This window comes from Petaurus breviceps, unplaced genomic scaffold, assembly GCF_028583685.1.
Source record: "Petaurus breviceps papuanus isolate PSGF00001 unplaced genomic scaffold, PetGlider_PUasm1.0 174, whole genome shotgun sequence".
Lineage (NCBI taxonomy): Eukaryota > Metazoa > Chordata > Mammalia > Diprotodontia > Petauridae > Petaurus > Petaurus breviceps.
The window spans coordinates 69,403,144-69,409,849 of record NW_027185761.1 but is presented as its reverse complement, the minus strand read 5'-3'; the positions used below and the strand labels follow the sequence as shown (position 1 = coordinate 69,409,849).

The following is a 6,706-nucleotide window of genomic DNA, read 5'->3' as shown; positions in this document are numbered from 1 at the left end:
AGAGACAGAGAGAGACAGAGACAGAGAGAGAGACAGAGAGAGAGAGACAGAGACAGAGACAGAGAGAGAAACAGAGAGAGAGAGACAGAGACAGAGACAGAGGCAGAGAGAGACAGAGACAGAGAAAGAGGGAGGGAGGGGCAGAACCCTTTAGTAGAAATCTGATGCAGTTTCTCAGAATTATGTTTTTTAATATGCAAAATAAAATGCATAGGATTACAAAAGAAATCAATTACGTTGAAATATAGTTATCAAAAAAGAGGTTTTTTTTAAGTTCATAGATACCAGGGTAAGAACTCCTATACGTAGACCATTCTATACGGATTGGGATAGAGGTTGAACTTGTGATTTCCCTGGGATGGGGAACTCTCGGTTGAAGAAACTCCCTAAGCCAATGCAGGAAAGCCCCTGCTCCTACTACTCTTAGAGAGGTCCCCAGAGCACTGACATGATCAATGATTTGCCTCAAGTCAGAGGCATGACTTGAACTCAGGTATTCTGGCTCCAAAGTTGGCTCTCTATTCAGCAACACTAAGGCTCCTCTGTTAACTGACCCACACACTATCTATATCTCCACTCCTAGTGAAGATTTTCTAGAGGACCATGTCAAGAATGACCTATGGTGAGAAGAGATATATCTTTGACACCAAAGTACAAAGTATGAATAAGAAATTTGATTGAACTCATTGGGAAACCAGCTACAATATGCTAATGAAAAAGGTGATCTGCTCTGGGTTGTAGCTTTGAGGTCCTGGACTGGCAAGTATCCGAACAGTATTTAAAACGGAATTATGAACACATGCATGTGTCTGTGCCTTACCTGCTTTCAATGCAAGTCTAGTCTGTGCACATTGGCTGGTGTGAAATACGGTTGTGAAACATGGTGGGAAGAGGAAGGCTAGATGCTGAACAAAGATGAAATTGACAGTGCAATGCATATGAAAGTCAGGGAATGAGACTAAGGAAAAATTAACTTAAAGATACAATAGGCATGAAGATCAGTCTATTCCTGGAACACAGTAAAAGGTCTCTGAAGAATTTCAATCGGTGTGTCATTTAATATGGGCTTCCACAAGAAATCATACAAATAGGAAAAATAAAAACAAGGAGATTTCCTTGTAACCCAGAATACCATTTTCGATATTTGATAATGAGAATTGAAAGTTCATGCTGTACTTGCCTTAGGTCATCTTTGCAATAAGGTGTGTAGACCATCTGTCCAATCTGCAATTTATGAATAGACTAGAAGGATAAAGCCGTGTGAATAATGAAGTGATAGCAGGAAGATTGGCTAGAGACAAGCAGAGTGGATCTGTCCTATTTTTTGTCAACATCATTTCCATTGGACCCTGTGCTGATTGGAAAGACAAGAGCTGTTCGAATGGCCCTTTTCTATAAAATGTTGCCCTTTCCCCTGTTCTTCTTAGTCCCAAAGGAAGATACATTAAGCCAAATTTAAGTTTGATGTCAGGAAAAACTTCCCTAAAGTGAATGGCAGGTTCTGCCTCACTGGAAGAGGTCTGCAAGCAGAGGTTGCATGACTCCTTGATGGGGACCATAACATGATAGGGTCATAGATTTGGAGTTGTGATCAACCCTAAAGATCATCTAATCCAACCTCTTCATTTGCCAGATGAGGAAACTGAGGCCTAGAGAGATGAAGTGTCTTGCCCAAAGCCACACAGGTATAAGGGAGAGCTAGGATTTGAACCCAAGTTTTTGACTTCAGGTTTGGGTTAGACCAGGTGGTCTCTTAGCTCCCTTCCAACACTGAGAAGCTGTGATACTAGAGGGTTCTGACAACTTCCCCATCTATCTCTCTCTAACTCCTGGTTCCATCTTCCTTAGCAACCTCTAATTGGCACTTTTCTGATTGTCTTATCAGAAGCCTCATCTGGTCTTATGGAGGGATAGGCTTCAGTACATGTCACCAAGACAGTTCCATGTCAATCAAAGTTTATTTTACAAGTTCATTAAAGATTTAATAATAGGGAAGATACAATAGAAAATGAGACTGATTATAGGAGTCATCATGAAATTTCTTCTACAAAGAAGTGGGTAGTAGGTGAAGATTTTGTCTCTATGTCAAATGTGACAGAGTTTTGAAGAAAAGTACTTCTGTTGCTGGTAGCCCTGCCCTTATCCTCTACTTTGTTACTGTTTGTCCACAGTGAGAGCTTCATTTTTATCAGTGGATCTACTTTTTCCCATTCCTTGAATGAATGAAAAAATAAATGAATGAATAATAAAAGCATTTATTAGGTGCTTACAATACACTATGCCTTTTAAGCACTTGGGGATACATATAGAAAGGCAGAGACAGTCCCTGATGTCGAGGAGCATACATTCTAATGTAAAACATGGAAGAGGTTTTAACAGCAAGTAAGAGAGATAAAGCCCATGGTCCCTGGGGTGCAGAGGCAAAGTCAGGTCTGGTCTCTCCTTCCACATCATTTCCACTGATAAAATCCTATCTGTTTCTGATGCTGCACCATTGGACAATACCAAGGACACTGGTGTTCAGGACTTTCTTTTGAAGGTCTTCAGTAACTATAGTTGTTGAGGAGGCAAGAGCTTCAACACCTACAGATGCAGTTTCCAGGTCACATCTACATGAGGATTGTTGGCTGGAATAATGACTGGGCTGGAGACAACATCAGTGATTTGGGCAAGGGTTGATGAGAGGGAATGGCTCCGATCCTGAGGCTCTCGGGCTTACCTGCCCAATGGCGGCAGTTGGTCAGTGATTCAAGTGACCCCCTGGTTTATTGTTAAGGCCAGAGGAAGCACCTCCATTCCAGGCCTCATGGATTCAGGGCTCTTCATTAGGTTCTGAAGGAAGATGGTGGCAGTGGGTGTGGAAAGCTCGCTATCAAAGGGAACCTCATTCAGTTGAGTTAAATTAGACAGATACAGAATTCCCTTCTGGTCTGCGATTCTGTGGTTCTATGATTAAGTGAAGTCTGCAGCTTATTCACCTCCTTGCCCTTCTCCTTGCTCCTGGGCCTGATAAATCTTCAGAAATCCCACCACCGAGGCCAGTAGAATGTCTCATCTTCCCCTATTATTCTATTGGGTTATGCATGACATTCTATTTGCCCAGGGTCACACAGTTAGTAAGTATATGAGGCTGGATTTGAACTCAGGTCTTCCTGATGACAGGCCCAGCACACTACCCACTGTGCCACCTATCTTCCCACAGGATATAAAATAAGCCCACATAACTCATCAATCTTAAAAGATCAATAGTTTTGAGGTAGTAATATGAAGATTGATGATTGGCCCTGGGCAAGTCATTTAACCTTGCTTGCTCATCAGTTTCCTCATCTATAAAAGAAGCTGGAGAAGGAAACTGCAAACCACTACAGTATCTTTCCCAAGGTAATCCCAAATGGGTCCCAAAGAATCAGACACAACCAATCATCATCATCAACAACAAAATGTATATACTGTTACTTTACTGAAGTTATTGCTTAAGTGAATCTTTTATTTGACTCTGTTCTCTAAGTAGACCATTATGTCATTTGCAAAAGTTATTACTTTTGTTTTTTATCTATATTTATTACCTCAATTTCTTTTTCTTGCTCTATTACTGCAGTTAGCATTTCTAGCACTATATCAAATAATAGTGGTGATATCAGGCATCCTACTTAACCTTGGTCTTATTGGAAAGACCTCTAGTTTTTCAACCTTATGCCTAATGCTCATAGTTTTGGAGGTGAAAGAGGTCTTTGAAAATGCCTCCTTATTTTCCTGATTTGGATCTGAATCTCTTCTTAATCACCACCCATTTGACTCTAGGAAAGTCACTTAATTCCTCTCATGGTTCCTCATCTGTGATATCAGTCAACCAACAAGCATCTATTATGTTCCAACTGTGTGCCGAGCTAGGGTTGGAGAATACACAGACACAAATGAAGTGGTCCCTACTCTCAGGAAAGGTCCTCACGATCTGTAGGGGGAGACAAAGTGTATAGATTTATGGTGAAATGTAGAATGTACGTGTGCGTCAAATGGGGATGCCAAGCAATTAGTCAGTTAGCAGTGGTGTATTATTGATCGCTTACCCCATGCTAGGTCATAGTGCTAAGACTAGCGGTTACAAAGAAAGGCAAAAAACCACCCATCGTTGGGAGGAGCCTCACCTCACAGAGACGTTGTCAAGCGCTACGGGAATGTTGGTTGTGATTATTATGCCCCGGTTGCCATGGTAGGGAATGGTGGCACTTAGATTTGAACTGAGGTTCCCATGCTCTGAATCTACCATGCTTCCACTGGGCCACTGAATATTCTCTTTCCCTGCCTTGGGATGCGGACACCCTGAGGGAAAGAACGCTTTCTTTCTGTCCTCATACTCTGCCTTGCATATAGTAGGTGCTTAATATATGTTTGTAAAATAAGTAGAGAAAGGAATGCAATAAGGGGACTGGAGATACAGAGGAGAGAAGGGGAGGAATGGACATGGTCATAGGTGAGTTGTTTAATAATCCATATTCAGCATCACCTCCAGGACCTTTTTAGAATCTCACCAGAACTCCATGTAGACAGTGACCCAAAGACAGAAAAACATTGACTTAGTTCTGTTCTGTGACTTTTACAAATAAACCCAGATTTCATCCAAAAGTATAGCACCACTGGCCCTTTATTTGAGAACTATATAATAGAATGTTGAATCTGGAGCTATTAGAGACCTCAGACTTTGTCTAGTCAAACCCCCTCATTTTTTACAGATGAGAAAACTGAGGCCGCAGGTGGTTAAGTGACTTGCCAAGATCAAACAGTAAATATCAGAAGCAGCATTTGAACCCATGTCTGATGAAGGCTCAGCTGGTGCTCTTTCCCCTGGATCACAGTAAAACAGAGGTCCTACCCCAAAAGATATGTGCAAGTTATAGAAGGAAGAAAGATAAACTCAAGGAAAAGGCCTCTCCCTCTTCTAAGTAAATACCTTCTTAAGAGTTAGGAGGGACAGTGTAGCATATGCACCCATCAGTTTTGCATGACCATGATTGATCCTAATGTCACACACAGGATTAAACATGGAGAGCTGAAGGGAAGCTTAGGTGCCATCTGGCCCAAACCTTGAATTTAGAGATGGAGAAACAGGCTCCAAGAGGTCACTTGTTTGCGGCCACACAGCTACAGCAGCATCAGAATCAGGATTTTAACCTGGCCCCCCTTCACTCCAAGCCCTGCCCTCCATGCAGCTCAACAGGAAACTGTGGCTGTTTGTCCTTCCTTCTTGAAGAGGGCCATGACCTCAGGGAGGTGATGCCGTGACATGCAAGTGAATTGGACTTAAGTGAAGGAGGCTGTGTAAAGTACCAGCCTCACTTTCTCCTCCAGAACCATGTGGGTCCACTGACAAGATAGATCAGGACGCCTGGAAATGGTCCTGGATGCAGTGGGACACCTTGTCCGTTTAAGCCAAGGTCTTTCCCACATCTCAGTTTGTCTGAGGCAACACCCATTCACTGATTAAGGATATGTAAGAAACGAGGCAGAGCATGACCTCTTTTACTTAATTTTTAAAAATCATCCTGGGAGAGGAACCCCTTCAGGATTTCTGGCCAAAACAGAAACAGTTGATATTTACACTTACTCTGAGCCATCAGGGCCAAAAAATGACCAAGTAAGGCTTGGACTGGGTCCTATTGCTGGTCAATAAATGAGAACCAGAGCTATTTGGGCTAGATTTCTTAAGGACCATGCCTTAAACAACAGGAAGCAGCCTTTCTGAAGGCCTGGTTTCTCCTGGGACCAATAGTGTGACATTTAGAGATAAAATCATTACTACCACCCACACACCCCTACTTTCAAGTGTTTAAAGCCTGTTTGGGCTTTAATTTACTCAGATTAATGCTTACGAGTTCACAGTCCTCCTGAATTTCTTCCCCCAAAAGACTAAGCTGTTTTGCTCTCAATTATATGACATCACAGTGATGGTAAAAAATAGGTAATTAGTTTTAAAAAGAAAATGACATTAACTAATAAGGAATAAAACTGAAGCCACAGACCTTCCCATCATCATCCAAAAGATAGCCCCCATACCATATATTTTTTCAGGAGGGAAAAAGAGTAATGAATTCTTGCAGTCCCGAATCCCTTCTTCACCCTGCTTTACAAGCAAGATGAGACAGAGTAGAAGGGCTTTCTTGGTGAAGGAATGTTGATACTGTGATGTTTGGGACTGGTTGTGTTTCTCATTTCGGGACCTCAGGATACTTCATGGACATGAGTGAAGCCTTGAGGTCTTCTGAGGGCCTGAACATCAATGTTCCCTGAATCCAATGCCAACATAGCCCAGGAAATTCCTGTTAATAGTAGAAGAAGTAAGATGTGCTCTGAGACAAGACATGGCCTCCCTGTCTATGTGCCCCCTCCTTCCTCACCCATCACCCAGTCTTGGCCCTTACATTCATTTCTCTCAAAACCACATCCCCAATCCTTGACTTACAGCCTACCCATCTCTGGTGAGGTAGCATTTGTGCCAGATCATGTGGGCTAAGCAGCATAGCCATGAAGCATTTATTAATGGTAGAGGCAATTTGCACCCTAGCTCCCATTGCATGCTAATTTCTTTTTAACATTATATTTATTGATACAGCTTATATTTACATTATTTTCCTTTCTAAACATCTCTCTTCCCCCAACCCAATCAGTCTTCCCTTGTAACAAGAAATTTTAAAAGAAAGTGGGGGGGGGG

General features: G+C 42.1%; 1 protein-coding gene across 2 annotated transcripts in view; it reads left to right on the top strand.

Moving 5' to 3' along the window:
• AMPH (amphiphysin) overlaps positions 1-6,706 on the top strand; it is a 188,166-nt gene that overhangs the window by 163,147 nt on the left and 18,313 nt on the right. The window lies entirely within an intron of this gene.